This window comes from Protopterus annectens, chromosome 7.part0 (genome assembly GCF_019279795.1).
Source record: "Protopterus annectens isolate FY-2018-M chromosome 7.part0, PAN1.0, whole genome shotgun sequence".
Lineage (NCBI taxonomy): Eukaryota > Metazoa > Chordata > Ceratodontiformes > Protopteridae > Protopterus > Protopterus annectens.
In genome coordinates, this window is record NC_056739.1 from 513,085,279 (window position 1) to 513,102,929 (window position 17,651).

Below are 17,651 nucleotides of genomic sequence, written 5' to 3' on the forward strand. Positions count from 1 at the left end.
GTAGAATAAAATGGGTAATAATTGTACAAAAAGGTCCCAAAATCCGCCGTTAACTGAAGATGCGAAATACATGCATTCACAGCGTGCTGATAATATTAAATACTACTCAAAATGGGTTAATAAGTGTGAATTTGACGGTAAACTAGAAAAATCTTCGCTTGTCAAACAGCTTAAAACCGATTCTAAAGGTCGGTTAAAAAAAGCAACATCAAATAGGAATTCCTCAGGCACACAGGTGGATTGAAGAAGTAAACCAAAGGGAACAAAAGAGTAATAACTCAAAAGCTATGTTTTTAGATAAAGAGGATAATAACTTAGTAATAGCATCAGCCCCTCCGCCTCCCTTACCAGAATATGAGGCAAGTGAACAAGTTAGTCCCCCCCTGCGATATCCTGCTGTCACTATGAGTAGAGACACTACAAAAGCAAAACCGTGTGTTAGAGATCCCGTCGAGACTAGGTCTCGAACACGGGCAGGAAACTCAAAAGGGGACATTGAGTTATATCAAATGGGTAGAAATTCATGATATATGAGTGAAGAAGAAATATGCCCACTTATAGAAGTGCCTAATCCTCAGGCAGGACAAGAAGGTCAGGACCCAACTATTCTAGTGTATAGACCCTTGAGTCCGGAAGACATCCGGAAAGCCATTGAGGGAATTCCCCAGCCAAAAGTTAATTTTAGAAAATTCTTAGAAGATTTGCAAGGAATGAGGCTGAGTTATAATTTAAATGGAGAAGAGGTAGAAAAAGTAGTCAGACAAATTGTGGGACCAGATTGGCACATGATTAGTGGCGACTGGAATCCCTGTGATATTGCGCTCAGGCCCCTTCCACATAGCAGCGCAGAGTTAGGCAACAGAGTGAATGGTCTTACAGACCGAAACTCTGAGAAATGGAAGCCTTGGGCAAACTGGACTTGCATTAATCAATGCATCCAACAGAAAGGTGCAGCTGTTGACAGATATTATGCCAGACTGTTAGAATGTTTTAATAACCATTGTGGAATGCAGGTTCCTGAAGATCAGACACATGATTCTCCATATGAGCAGCAGTTAAAGAATGCATTTTTGAATGGCAGTATTGCACCTATAAGCAGATGTTAAGTTGTCAATCTCGCCTTCATTCTTGCTGGATGGGGTTCGGAGCCGATCCTCGGCTCCGACTCGACACTTGCTTTAGCTCGAGAACTCCTTTTACCAGCTCGAGGCAACCCTATATCCCATGATGCAAGGCGGAACTACCTCAGATCTCGTTTGACGCTTAGCGAAAGAGGTCTCCTTTGCCAGCTGAGGTAAGTTTTTTCTTTGTGAAATAAGAAAAAGTGTAGTTAGGGGTTTTATTTTCCCTTTTAGTGTCAGTTTAGTCTCTAGTTAGTTACAGCCCACCCTATTCCCTTGTTTTCAAACTTTTTATAATCTTTATTCTAAAGTTTTTTAGTCAGGCCTAATTCCCCATTGGTTAGTCCCTTCCTGTGTGTTTGTGTAAGGGATTAATTTGTGTGTTTGTTGGGATTGTTTGTGTTTCCATCCTCCTAGGATGTCAAAGGAAGGCAAGGTCTCAGGCTTCAAGAAGTGTGACCAGTGCTGTCAGAAAATGTCTCTGACAGACGGTCACACTTCTTGTTTATTGCCTGGGGCCTTTGCACCTGCAGGACTCCTGTGCGTTGTGTCATGCTTTTAGCCAGAGAGTCCTGCAGGAAAGGAGGAATAAACTCATCCTCCGAGGCTTACTTAAGCCAGAAGGTTCTCCTCCTAAATTAGGGTCAGGAAAACCTCTTAAACCACCGAAGGCTCAGGCTACAGTGTCCAAGCCTCCTCCGGTGGCTCCGCTCCGGAGCCGATATCGGCTCCGCTGGAGTCGATACATCTTCTGTTCAAGTAGTGGGTTCGCCGCCGCACCGATACCCTGACTAGTGAGGCCTTATCGGGTCCGGCTGGAGCCGCACTTCATCAGCATCGGAGCCGAGATATCCTCGGCTCCATCTGGAGTTCAAGGGACTGCCCGATGGCTTCACCCATAAGAGATCTCGGTCCCCTTCTATACTGAGTATCCACTGCCCGGGTCTCCCCTTTTATCGGAGCGGAGCCATCAGAGCCGATCTTCGAGATCTTCCAGGCTGTCTGACCACGATTTAGAGAGGGTGGTAAGCAGGCTGTTGTAGTCTCAGGCACTGGCCCAAATGCTCCATAGCCCGTCTCAACAGACTTCGCTATAGCCCCAATCCTTGAACTTCCTCCTCCGACTCCACACCGCAGTTCGGAGCCGGAGCTTCTTGGGACAGCGACTGTTTTGATGCCAGAGCCGATACATCCTTCGGCTCTGTCGCCTCGGCTCCGATCTCCTCCTTGAGACCTTCCTTGGAGGGATCCGGTCGTCGGGTTTCCACTGTCGGCTCCGAGGGGGCTAGTGGCATCGGACCCTTGTCCGACCCCGCTCTCCCTCTTGGGGCTTCGGCTTTGGTAAGCTCGGCGCCGACATCGGCCTCGGAGCCTTCTCTCTCTTTGGAGCCGGCCATTCCTGTTTCTTCGGAGCAGGTGTGTTCCGCCTCCCGGGGAGAGGAGCCTTTGAGGTGATGAGGAGTGTCCTGGCCTCTGAGCCTGGTCAACGGTCCATCCCTCTAGCTCCTCCCACTTCAGTGCCTGCAGATGCCTCTTGCCAACCTCTTGCTCACAGGCCCAGGGATCCATCGCCCCAGGTTTCCCCACTGGGAATTTCCTCCTCTTCCGAGGTTTCTCCTGATCCTGCAGGGGAACCCCTCGAAGAGGACGTAAGAGGAAACACACAGACTCCCTGAGTCTACTACATCTGATACCGACTTAGATGAGTCGGAGGGTTACCCACGGTCCCCCTCTGAGGATGTCTCCTTTTCAGACATCCTTGAGCTCCTCAAACAGAGGGAGAATTGGCCTCCATTGACCCCTCCGAGGATGAGTCGGTATACCTGGAGGCTTTTGGATCCCGACCTCCACCTCCTGGGTGTCTCCGCCTTCGACCCACTTATGCAGGTAGTGGCTCGAAGGCGGCGGCTCCAGATTCTGTGGAACCTGTCCCCAGAAGACCATCCAAATTCATTACGGCCCCTTCGGACAAACAGTTCCTTTCCAAGGGTGTCTCGGTGGATGCTATGGTGGTGGCGGCTGCCACTAAGAAGGAACTGGCGGATCATTCAGTACCTGTCCATCCTCCTAATAAGGACTCTAGGACCATGGACAGGTATGGAAAGCGGATGTTTTCTTCAGCGACCTTTGCTATGCATTCGCTGAATTATCTTTGTCACTTCACCAGGCTTCAACGAGATGTTCTCAAGGAACTGGGAGAAGTAGTCCAGGATCCTTCTGTTGCTGGGGCTCAGGAAAAGATTGCCTCGCAGCTTGCTATCCTGAATTCCATATCTAACTCCTCCATGCGGCTCATATCCTATGCGGCCGATGGAGCGAGCAGGGCCGCAGGCACAGGAGTTGCTCTTAGACGCCAAGCCTGGATGCGGCTTTGTAATTTTGCGGACCTCTTTAAGGCGTCCTTCACTAATACCCCCTTTGATGGTTCGGCTTTGTTCGGACCTCAGGTGAAGGATACCTTGACCAGGTGTGAGCAGGACGGCAAAACTCTTTCTGCCGTTGGAGTCCAGTTTTCCACTCCTTCTAGACCATACCCCAAGGGTCAGAAGGGGGGGAAGATGTGGTTCCGTAAAGCCCAAGGAGCTACGCCGGACACACGTGGTCAGTTTACCCCCAGAGGCAGAGGGGGTAACAATAATAGATGCCGCCCTAGAGGCAGGGGGGGTCCTCAGAACCAGGGCAACAGGGAGTCTCTTCCTGAGAAGCCCTTTCAGCATCCCTGAGGTGTTGCCCGACTGTCCACCCTTGGAGGCAGTCGGGGGAAGGATTTCGCTGTACCCAGTAGCCTGGCAATCCCTATCTCAAGAGATGTGGGCACAGTCGATTATATCCGAGGGTTACAAAATCCCTTCAAAGGTTTCCCATTACCTCTACAATCCCTTCCAGACATCTCACCCGGTCAAAGGGATTTGGCAGAACAGGAGGTTTCAAAGCTCCTAGAAAAAGAGCCGTCCAGACTGTGCCAGCAGACCAGGTAGGATCCGCGCCTACTCCAGATTCTTTTGGTCCCCAAAAGGACGGGAGATTGGAGACCAATATTAGACCTGAGCAATCTGAACAGATTTGTCAAGAAGGCAAGATTCGGATGGTCACTCTTCAGTCCATTCTGCCCTTTCTGGGCAAGGACAACTGATGTGCTCTATAGACCTTCAGGATGCGTACTATCACATAAAGATTCACAGGCGCCCAGAAGGTTTCTCCGCTTCGCTAGGGACCAGTCATTACCAATTCAGAGCCCTGCCCTTTGGCCTCACTTCAGCCCCCAGAGTGTTTACCAAATGCATGGCAGTGGTCACAGCTCATCTGAGACGTCGAGGATTCCAGGTGTTTCCCTGTTTGGATGACTGGCTCCTCTCCGCCACCACCAAGTGTCAGCTTCTTCAGTCCAGAGACTACACTCTACAGCTTTGCAGCAGTTTGGGAATTTCAGTAAACTTCGAAAAATCTTCTCTGCTGCCTTGCCAATCTATCACCTTTATAGGCGCAGAATTAAACACCGTCAAAATGTTAGCCAGACTAACAGATCAAAGAATTCTGGACATCCAAAATTTGTTCGCTTCTTTTGCAAAGCAACAAGATCAAAGCCAGATTTATACTGAAGGTTCTAGGTCTTATGGCTGCGGCCATTGTTCTTCTACCACTGGCTCGCTTCCACATGTCTTCTGCAGTGGATGCTATTCACGCAGTGGTCATACCACAGTCTCCGATGAGGCACGAAATCTTGGTAACACAGTCGCAGAGCTCATCTGAACTGGTGAATATCTTCCCTCTTCTTCATCAGGGCCGACCCTTTATTCCCCCTCCTCCAGTTGCCACAGTCACTACGGATGCCTCTCTGATCGGGTGGGGGGGGGGCATTATCAGGGCAGGATGGTCCACGGGACGTGGCAACCCATAGAATACCATCTGCACATAAATGTCCTGGAGATGAGAGCAGTGCTTTTAACGTTGCAAGCCCTCAACGACTTTCTTCCCACGGGGACTATTGCAGTACAGACGGACAACATGTCCGTAGTCTGATACATCAACAAGCAGGGCGGGACCAGGTCCTATCCGTTATGTCGAGAAGCTCTCAGACTTTGGCAGTGGGCGATCTCTTCTCAGCGGTTTCTGATAGCAACGCACATCCCCAGCAGGTCCAACCTATTAGCGGACAGGCTGAGCAGATCCATTCTGATGCCTCACGAGTGGTCTCTCAATCAATCTGTAGTGGATCAGATTTTTCTGAAGTGGGGCACTCCTTGTTGCGATCTTTTGCTACTCCTCAAAACAACAAGTGCCCCATTTCTTCACTCTTTCCCTTCCAGGCCAACCTCTGAGAGACTCTCTAACCCAGGATTGGCCCGGGACTTGCACGCTTTTCCTCCTTTTCCTTGATTCCACAAGTCATTCAGAAAGCCACCGCTTTGAGAGCCAAGTTGATCCTCATTGCCCTTATTGGCCTCGACAAATTTGGTTTCGCTTTGCATCGTCACCTTCTGGTGCAGCCCTGGCATCTGGACCCAGTTCCGGATCTCTTGATCCACCAATCGGGTCAGCAGCACCGGGCCATTCATTCTCTCAACCTCACTGCTTGGTTGCTCCACTTCCTACCCTAGCCAGGCTACCGATGATTTCGATCTCAGTCAGAGACATTTTAGTCTCTTCCTTGAAGTCGCCCACTAGGACTGTTTATGCTAGCAAGTGGCGGCGTTTTCTATTTGGGCAATTCCAGAAATATTGACCCTTTACTGCTCCTGTACATTCGGTTTTAGATTTCCTGGTGGAGGTTTTTCATTCAGGATCCTCGTCATCTACAGTCAAAGTACAACTGGCTGCTATTTCTAAGTATCATGTTGGCCTGCATGACAATAACATTATGTCTCATAGGTTATGCAAGGCCTTTCTGAGAGGAGTTTTCCTCCTAAAACCACCTATAAAGCATCCTCCTCCGCAATGGGATCTAAACTTAATGTTGGCATCCTTGATACTACCTCCCTTGAACCGCCTGCTTCATGTTCTTTGAAGTTTTTGACCTGGAAAACTATATTTTTACTGGCTGTCACTTCTGCATGAAGGGTTTCGAGATTCAAGCTCTCTGCATCCGTTCCTTATTTGGTTTTTCATAAGGACAGGGTATCATTAAGAACTAACCCTTCCTTTCTTCCCAAAGTCGTATCTCAAACCAACATTAACCAATCTATAGACCTACCAGTCTTTTCCCAAACTATTCGACAGAGCTGAACAGAAACTGCATTTTTGGATGTCCAAAGTCAGCTCAGGTACTATTTGCATAGAACTAAACAATTCAGAAAATCAGACCAATTATTTGTCTCCTATGCAGAAAACAGGATGGGTCTTCCAGTATCTAAAGTGACCTTATCCAGATGGTTGACTTCCACTATTTCCTATGTGTACTCTCTCAGGGGCAAACAGCTATCTTCTAAGCCAAAAGCACATTCAACCAGGAGTCTATCCACTTCTGCAGCTTTTCAGGATAGACTACCTATTGATACCATTTGTGCAGCAGCTACTTGGGCCACGCCTCATACCTTTGTCTCTCATTACAAGTTGGACTTGGCCTCTAGAGATAGGGCCAGTTTTGGTTCCACAGTTCTCAAGAGTCTGTTCCATTGAGCCACCCGGGATACAGGTGCTAGGGACGCGGTCCCATCCAGCAAGAATGAAGGCGAGATTGACAACTTAACATTTAGAAGTTATGTACCTACCATAACGTTCCATGTTAGTTGTCTTCTCGCCTTCTTTCTTAAGGCCCCTCCCTCCTTCCCCCTGGCCTGGACAGATCTTGGAGAGTTCCTATTAGATTGTTTCCTCCGGTACATTGTTAGGAGGATTTTTCTTTAGGAACAATTGTTCCTAATTCTGTTAGGATAGTCTTTAGCAGGGTAAGTTAGCTACCAAACGAGATCTGAGGTAGTTCCGCCTTGCATCATGGGATATAGGGTTGCCTCGAGCTGGTAAAAGGAGTTCTCGAGCTAAAGCAGTGCCGAATGGAGCCGAGGATCGGCTCCGAACCCCATCCAGCAAGAAAGAAGGCGAGAGAAGACAACTAACATGGAACGTTATGGTAGGTACATAACTTCTAATTTTATTACAAAACACATGGTAGATCATCGTACAAGCAGGTTACAGTCATTGCTTGAATATGCTAGACATGCCGAAAGGCATTTTAATAGCAAAAAGAAAAAGAAAGCCCAAGTATTTTCTGTAGAAGATGGAGCAGAAGTTTATGTAGTACAGTCTGGGAAAAAGGGCAAGAGAAATGCCCAGGGAAACAAACAATCTGATCAATGATCAGAGGACTTTGAAGGGCGAAAGAAAAGGGGTGAATGTTTTAAATGCAGTAAGAAAGGACACTTGGCAAGGGATTGCAAGAAAAACAAGAAGGCAACTATGGAAGATAAGGAGGGTGAGGACTGACTATGGTAGTCAGGAATCACTAGAAGGGGATAGCGGAGAAAGGACAAATGAGTATGTGATAGAGGGAGTAGAGAATGTGGCAGAAGACATAGAAGAAGTGCAAGAAGTCACGGATAGTGAAGAAAATGAAATACTGGATTTGGCTTTATTGAGCTTAGAGCTCTATTTAGCAGACACAAAACCAGAAGTTACACTCCTGGTAGAAGGGAGGGAAGTCACATTTTTGTGTGACTCGGGGGGGGGGGGGCCTCACGAACCCTGATACATCCCTCCAAACTGCCAGAGAACTCAGAATCACCTGATTACATTTTAGTGAAAGCAGCTAATGGACAGCTGTATCGGGAGCCCCTCTCCCATAATATTGTGATAACTGATCCTTTTTCAGGATTGACCCAGAAAAGCAAAATTGTTGTATCTGCAAAATGCCTAGTAAACCTCTTGGGCAGAGACCTTATGCAGCTATTTGTTATAGCAGTAGTTCCGACTATGCAGGGTATGGAAGCACAGCGACAAATTGACACCTTTGCAGTGCAATCGGAGGGTGGAATGTTTTATTGGTATAGCCAGGACTTGGTTACGACTGGTCCAGGGGCAATTACCAAGGTGCTGATGAACGTAGCCATCAGCAAGTTCCCCTCTCTTGACATTGATAAACAGCATTTGTTGCACTGTACTCTGTATTATTGTAATACACAAGGACCTGATAAGGAGTATGTGCAAGAATTGTTTAGAAATCGTGCAAACAGATTGGTATTACGTAATCTGTACTGGGACACAGAAAGGAACAGTGTAGCCAGCTGTTCATTGCCCCAGGAGTTCTTTGCACTCTATAAATCTAATTGATTACCACATGTTAGCTTAACTAAGGACAAGAATGTGAAATGGGTAGACTTAGGAGAAAAAGTCACGAGATGGGAAAAACAGACAGAGTTAGAACTGTCAGAACAAGGAATACAAGTGCAGAAGCTGAATTGGATAACCCAGACCCACCCAGCTGTACACTTGCAGTCTAGCAAGGACAGCTGATTAGCACTCCTATTGAAGGAGGAAGAGAATGCCTTACAGAATATACCAGAAACTCTCTGGTCAACAGGAAAATCAGATGTAGGACTTATTCGTACAGCGGGACCAGTTACTATTACGCCAAAGTCAGCATTTAGACCACAAAAAAGACAGTATCCCTTAAGAAAAGATGCAGAGGTAGGAATCAAACCTATTATAGCAGCTTTACTTAAGGAAGAGGCGCTGGTGGAATATCCTGATTCACCATGTAACACACCCTTATTTCCTGTTAAAAAAGCAAACGGGGAGTGGCGTATGGTCCAAGATTTACAAGCTGTAAATGACGCAGTAATATCAAGGGCACCTACGGTGCCAGACCCACACACCCTGTTGAATGATTTAAAACCTCAACAGAAATATTTTTCTGTGTTAGATATCAGCAATGCGATGCCAGTATTGGTTTGCATTCACATTTCAGGGGAAAAGGTATACTGGTAAAACTGAGGTGGAATCCTTCAAAGCTCCCGGGCCTGTGGAAAATACGGTCCAGACCGCAGAATCCTTTATAAACGCATTCTATGAACACCTTCAGGAATGCATGGATCATGCGATCCCAAATAAAACCAAGACCCAATCCTCCAAAGGCAGATGTCCTGTCTGGTGGACCTCAGCCATAAACAAGCTATACAATATAAGGAGGAAGCTACTAAATGATAGAACAAAATTCCAAAAAGGGAAGGCATCTCTGATCAGTATTAGCAAAAAACTACGGGCACTCATAAAATCGTCTAAGGCCAGCTTCGAGAGAAAAATTGCACAGGACACTAAGGATAATCACAAGGCTTTCTTTAGTTATGTTAGGAACCTGGGTGGTAATTCCCAGATATGCTCAGAATTAGTCCAAAATGACAAAAATTACACCGAACCCACAGACATTGCCAACATCCTGGCTGACAGGTTCAGCGCAAACTTCTCCTCCCCACCAAAAGGGCAAATATCTATTCCAGCAGAGTGCTGCCCCCCTGACATCTCGGATGCTCAGGTAAGAGCCACCCTCTCCAAAGCAAAAAACACAGCATCAATGGGACCAGACGGTGTCCAGGGCTGCGTCCTACATGAACTCCAAGAAGAGCTAAACCCAAACATAAAACTACTGTTCAGTCTCAGCCTTACTACAGGATATGTACCCAAAGAGTGGCGTACAGCAACTGTGGTCCCTCTCCACAAAGGTGGTGCCTCAACGGATCCTGGAAACTATCGCCCCATAAGCCTGACTAGCTTGGTCTGCAAAGCTATGGAAAGGATAATCATGGACCTCATAAATAAAGATATTGGGGACCTACAGACACTGGATCCTACCCAGTTCGGCTTTGTTAAGGGCAGATCCTGCCTCTTAAACCTGGTTGATTTCTTTGAAACAGTCACCAAGGCCATTGACGAGGGAAGGTGGTCCACACAGCCTACCTGGACCTCGCAAAAGCCTCGATACAATACCCCACTGGCATTATAGATAAGCTCACCAGCTTAAATATAAACCCCTATGTCACTAGATGGGTTGCAAACTGGCTCAAGGACAGAACCCACATGGTTAGAATTGCTGGAGCCATGTCAGACTCCAAACCAGTTACAAGTGGCATCCCACAAGGCTCAGTCCTGGGACCTCTCTTGTTCAGTATATATTTCTCGGAGGTACAGGCCAACATGGAAGGACTGTGACTGACCAAGTTCACAGATGACTGCAAACTGGGTGCCATAATCGACTCTCCAGCCGACACAAGCATCCTCCAAAGGGCCTCATAGAAACAGACAACTGGTGCCAGAGCCATGGCCTCAAGCTAAACGCCAAAAAGTGTATAGTCATCCCCTTTGGCAAAAACAAAGTGCCCACAAATTACCACATAGGTGGTAATCCATTAAGTACAGAAGAAGTAATTAGGGACCTGGGGACCCAAGTTGATAGCAATCTCTCATTTGACAACCACGTGGCCAAAGTGGTTAGAAAAACATTTTATATAGCCCACCTAATCATGAAGGATTCACATCTAGATCAGGGAGGTCATCGTGCCTCTTTACTCATCCCTCATCAGGCCCATAATTGAGTACAATGCCTTTTGGGATGTACCTTACCAGACACCTGCAGCAAATGGAAAGACCCCAAAAGTACCTCACCAAGAGGATCAAAGGGCTCAAACAGATGCCATATGCTGCCGGTTAAAGAAACTCCAGCTCTACTCAGTGGCATACCGCCTGTTCAGAGGCAATCTGTGCCTGACGTATAAAGCCATGTCCAACCCGGAATTAATGGACATGCTGCACCTCAGAAAATCCAAATCCTATCGAGCTACACGCTGAAGAGACTTGAACCTCAGCACTGAAATAAATAGGACATGCTGGAGGGACAGATTCATAACCCAGAGGCTCCCTTCACTCTGGAATAAAATCCCAGTCCAGGTTAGGCAGAGTCCCTCATTGACTCTCTTCAAGAGGAATCTTGATGAGTGGATGGGAGATCGTAGGTTTATCCCGGGTATGACTTCTGTGTCACTGTTAGACAGAGGCACAGTATACTAACCTCAAAAAAAGGGCATAGCAAAATTAATTTAAAATGGGTTGCGAAAGCCAAACACATTCTGGCTAGGCTTATAAATGCCCTAGGGCAGATAGCCTAGTATGAACCTATGAACCTATATACATGACTACCACAGGGGTATTGTGAAAGTCCAACAATATTCTCACAAGAATAGCAAGCAACTTGGCGGGGTTTACCCCACCGAGAGGTAGTCAGATTTTGCTTTATGTTGATGATATCCTGCTGGCGTCCCCCATCCAGCAAGATTGTAAAGAAGACACTATAGCGCTATTACAATTTTTAGCCACTGAAGGACATAAAGTAAACAAAAATAAACTGCAGCTTTGGAAAAAACAAGTTAAATACCTAGGATATGTAATATCCAAGGAGGGTAGGACATTAGATGAGGACAGAAAAATAGCGATTTTGCAAGCACCAAACCCCACTACCAAGAAGGAAATGATGTCCTTCCTGGGTACGACTAATTTTTGTCAGAGTTGGATTCCAAACTATGCCTTGGAATCTGCACTACTGACTAACCTGATTTATAAAAAGCCTATGGCAGCACAGGATTTGTTACAATGGACACCAGAAGCAGAATCTGCTTTCTGCAAACTGAAACAGTTAATAGCGTTCTCATTAGTTTTGGGATTACCAAACTATCATAAACGTTTTTTCCAAACTGTAGATTGTAAGCAAGGTTATATGACATCAGTGTTACCACAACAGCATGGGGACAAGCAACTCCCTATTGCTTATTATTCATCACAACTGGACCCAGTGGCATGGTCTTTACCTCACTGTGTACAAACAGTAGTTGCAGCTGCAATGGCAGTACAGGCTTCGGCCTCAGTAGTGTTGTTCCACCCTCTCACATTGAGAGTGCCTTATGCAGTCGCAATTATTTTACTACAAGAAAAGGTAGCATATCTTTCCCCTGCTAGGCATCTTCCCTGTATGACTATATTGTTGAGCCAACCTCACATGACAATTGAACGATGTACAACTTTGAACCCTTCTACCTTGCTCCCAACCCCTGCGGATGGCACACCACACAGCTGCCTGCAGGTGATTGAGCAAAAGACACTGCCTAGAAAAGATCTTACGGATGTTCCCTTGGATGATGCCGAGGTGACATACTACGTGGACGGCTCATGCAAAAGGGGTCCTGCAGGACAGAACCTAGTAGGATATGCAGTAGTTTCTGATACAAACATTATAGAAGCGATTTACCACATAGTTTATCTGCACAAGCAGCAGAATTGATTGCCTTGACACGGGCATGTACCTTAGCAAAGGGTAAATGTGTGAACATTTTTACTGACAGCCAGTACGCTTTTTCTACTGTACATGTTTTTGCACAACAGTGGAAAAATCGAGGAATGATAACATCTACTGGCAAACCGATTAATCATGCACAGTTTATTTTAGATCTTCTAGAATCTATTCAGTTACCTCAGAAAGTAGCTATTTGTAAATGCACAGCTCATACCAAGTAACAGGATAGGATTTCAAAAGGTAATGCGAGAGCTGATACAGCTGCAAAACAGGCAGCTTCAGAAGCATTTCTTTTGAATGAGGAATTACAACCCTCTGAGATTTTAGACTTAGAAATGTTAAAAACAATGCAGACACTTACTGCGAAAGTTGAAAAACAAAGATGGGTAAAACGAGGAGCAATTCTTGAAAAGGGGCTGTACATCTCTAAAGAAAGGAAACCGATATTGCCATCTAATTTGTTTAGATATGCAGCTTTGTTGAGCCATGGGCTGAGCCATGACTCAACAGGGGGGATGGTACAGCTGGTGAACCAAGTGTTCACGACATATGGCTTCTCAAATTACTCTAAAAAATTCTGTTCGTTATGTCACACCTGTTATAAACATCATGCACAAGGGGCGTTAAAGCCCAAGCAAGGGAGTTTCCCTACACCACCGTATCCGTTTCATACTATCTGTATGGATTTCATAGAGTTGAATAAATGTGAAAATAAGAAGTATTGCCTTGTCATTGTAGATATGTTTTCCAGATGGGTGGAAGCCTTTCCGACTAAAAATCCAGACGCTACAACGGTAGCCAAAGTCCTTGTCAAAGAAATCATTCCTAGATTCGGCATTCCGGAAAGGATCTACAGTGACAATGGCACGCACTTCGTGAATCAGACCATACAACAGCTAAGTAAATATTTTTGCATTTCCCTAAAGAATCATTGTGCGTATCACCCGCAATCAGCAGGGCTATTAGAGAGGCATAATGGAATTTTAAAGAGTAAGCTAAGAAAGTTAATATCAGAAACACAGCGAAATTGGGTGTACTCTGTCTGCCCCTGGCACTGTTGAGCATGAGAACTGTTCCAAATGCAAAAGGATTGACTCCTTTTGAAAAGCTCTTTGGGAAGAGCTTATTATATACCTCAATGGAAATCTCTCATGCCCGCAGATCAGGAAGCTGATAGTACATTGGCAGGGTATATGTGTAAGTTATTAAATTCTAAACATTTGTTGCAGTTAAATTCTGTTTCAGATAAAGAATGAACCAGACCATCAGAAGTGGCAGTGCCCCCTGGAGCGTGGATCTGGCTGAAAGTAGTCAAGAGAAAGAACTGGACATCTCCAAAGTGGGAAGGTCCATATCAAGTGCTTTTGTCAACACCCACTGCAGTCAAGATAGCGGAACGTGCCTCTTGGATCCACCTGACGCACTGTAAATTAGTTAAAGACTTTGAACTAGACAAAAATCTTGTTACATGCCAAGAGTTAAAATGATAGAGTCCAGAAGAAACAGGAATGCAGAACAATCCTTTCCTCAGAAGTATTGCATAATCATCTTGTTAACTTTATTTGTGACAATACTCTTTTTGCTGTGGCCTTTTCTTTTCCCAGCCACACAGACTGAACTGAATAAACGTGAATCGTTACTCCTAAACTGGCATCCAAACTTTAACACTTACCAGGCAATTAAATATGTGTATGCTGAGACTTTCACTGTTTCGAATTGCTGGATTTGCACAGCTTTACCAACCGCATACGGGGGGGTTATTAATGACTACAGTACCTCTAGGGGTCAATGAGACCTAGGAGAACTTGATTTATGATACCTCAACCATTACAGCACAAGATAAAATAGCATTGCACGTGTCTGTTCCACAAAAGGGAACTGTGTGTTTTTATAAAAATGATACTGTTCAGGTGGGTTGGAACAATTGCAATGTGACTGTTCCTTATAGATGTTATACCAAAGGAAACAAAGTAGATCTTTATTGCAATACAAACTATGATTCATTTCTTGGATTGATGCACAAAACACTTGATGAAGTAAAACATAATTCTGTTCTTTATAAACAGTTGTCTATAATTGATAGAAAAATGTTTCATGCAGGGCAAGTGTACATTCATAGCAAGGTTACTACTAAAGTAGAGGATTGTTATTTTGTTTGTGGCAGAAAGGCATACAAATGGTTACCTGAGAATTGGTCCGGCAGTTGTTTTTTGGGTTACCTAGTTCCGGCCATATGACACACTGCAGTTTTGCCTCATGGGAAAATTCAAAATGTCCGAGAAGTTGTCAAGAAACCTGAGAATCCTGTGGGACAAATCGATGCACGTTGGAAAGACTATCACTCTCTAGGCAAAGGACTGACACATATGTACTTGAGTGATAGCGTTATATCGTGGGCAAGCATATTACCAGCATATGGAGCAGTGAAATCGATCTGGGAGCTGAGAAAACTGTCGAAACTTCTTGAAGTAATGAGCAAGCAACTTTTTCTGCTCTCACATTGGTGACTGATGAACTGAATGCTATGAGAACTGTAGTGCTCCAAAAGCGCCTGGCTCTCGACTTCACCCTAGTGGCGAGAGGTGGTACGTGCGCTTTAATCCAAGAAGAATGCTTTTTGTATATTCCTGACCATAAACACGAGATACACAATCATCTTGAGGTAATTCAGCAAGTGTCGGCCATGATCAAACGAGGCCCAAACCCACTGACAGACTTTTTCCAGAAATGGTTTGGGGGGTGGGGTACAATCCAAATGAACATCCTGATTGCCATTTGTGTAGGTATGCTCCTACTGGGAGTATGTGTTTGTTGTGGTATCCCCTGCATAAAAAGACTGATCAAAGACTTTATAGACATGTCAGTTTCTGAAACCTTATATCAAAGCACTGAGTTTGAAGAACTGTTAAAAGACTGAAAATGCTTTCATAAGTTTAAACTGAATGACTCTCTTAACTGCAAATCTGAGTGGAAGAGGTTAGGAGAAGAAAACACGCTGTTTATGCTTATTTTGAAAGTAGAATAAAAGTATTAATAGGGGGAAATGGTAGAAAAATATGTATTAATGTGTGTATTAGTAATATAAAGAGACCAACGAATTCAGTCCAAATGCACCAGCCAAGTACGAGACACCAGTTGTTTTTTAGCGCTTTCATTCACATTTATTATACAGTGAACTTCCTCAGAAACAACTTCACCATCCTACAAACATTATTTAAATACATAACCAATTTACTTAATTAGCTAATTACTTAATTAAATATTAAAGCTGTAGCCATAAAAACTTACATAAAAAATGTATGTACACATATACCTACAAATTAAAAATCATACCATTAAAAAGACATTTAAAAAATGATAGATTACATTTGGAAACATTAATTATTCATTTCCAGAAAACATTTTAAATTAATAGTCTCATTTAGACCAGGCATTCTGTCTGCCCCCAAATAGACCTGCCAGATAGATTCCTTACATTCTAGCAATAGTTTTTTATTTCCAATAAACATATCATTACTTATGCTATCTAATACTGAAAATAAAAACTTTTTAAATTGATTACAGTGCACAGAGTGCCTGGCCAATGCATTATTAAAGTCTTTCTTTTTAATAGCTAAAAGGTGCTCACTGATTCTAACCTTAAAGGCTCTGGTGGTCATTCCTATATAATAACTAGGGCAAGTTTGACATTGGGCTGCATAAATGACCATAGTAGAGTTACAGATGTAATACATTTTTGACCAGTGAGTAATATGTAAATGTGGAAAATATACTGAGGATGAATTATTGATGTACCTACACTGTTTGCAATTGTGACAAGAAATAGTCCCTCTAGTACTAATAAGATCACTTGTGTTACTATTTACACTATCTGTTTTTTTCTCTAAAATACTTTTAAGATTGACCACCCTCTTAAACGTAAAATAGGGTTTTGTACCTGTGGCTTTAACCAGGTCTTGATTACCTAATATTATCTTCCAATTTTCAACTATAATGTCCTTAATAATCCACATTTCATTACAAATAGGTAACATAAATGCACTACTAAATTCATCCACTTTATTCAACACAATTTTATTTGTGGGTAAATTTAATGTCAGAATTGGTGCTGCTTTACTATCACGGAGTACTATTACTTCCTTCTCTATAGATTTTAACCATGAAACTTGATATCCTCTATTAAGAAAAAATCTTCTTAATATACCCATTTCAATGGAAAAAATATTATTTTCTGAAGTTAACCTACTTAGGCGAATATACTGACCCTTAAGAACACCTTTTTTCATATGAAAAGGATGTATACTTTCTTTATGTAAATATTGATTAGCAAAGGTGGATTTTCTGTATATTTTACTAGAAAATTTCTTAACTAAAGAGTCATAACTCAATTCTAAGTCAAGAAAATTAATATTAATTCCATATCCACCAATGGAGAATTTCAAAAAGCTAGTAGTATCATTAAGGTAATTAACAAACTCATGAAATTCTTCCAAAGTACCTTTCCATAGGAAAAACAGATCATCTATATAACGCCTATAGAAAACAATATTGTCTCTATAACTGTTATTATTTTCTAGATAATTATTCTCCCAGTGGGCCATGGTTAAATTTGCAAATGCTGGTGCCACCCTTGCTCCCATGGCCACACCCAAAACTTGTTTGTATAAGTTATTGTTGAAACTAAAAAAATTATTATCCAAAATAAGCTCCATTAATGTGCATATAGTGTTAACTTTAATATTACTGAAATCAGTGAATTTAGATAAATATTGCCTTAAGTAATCAACACCTATCTCAGAGTCAATACAAGTGTATAGAGACTGTACATCCAGAGTTAACACATCTATTCTATTTCATACTGCATAAATCTGTACAAACTGCAGTTGCTTTTTGACCTTGTACTGTCAGCTAAATCTTGCTTGTGCCTTGGAAATTTACTGAGAAGTAGATGATTTCTGCTTGCGTTAGGAAAATACTGACTAGAACAATACTGCTTATATGAAACTCAGACAAGAAGTTCCGCTGTGCCTTGAGAACATACACAGCTATAGAAGTAATAGATAATTAGGACAAAGCCTGCTTGAAAATATGAACTGCAATCAGCATTTGCTTGTATCTATATTAGAAAAAGTACCTTGAAAAGTAACAGTGTACAATAGACGCTTGTAAATGAAGTTCTGGTCACCAAGGCCAAGTTGTTTTTCTAAAAAGTTTCTCACAAATCTAGTCATGTCAGCAGAAAATCTGAAGTAACATCACAT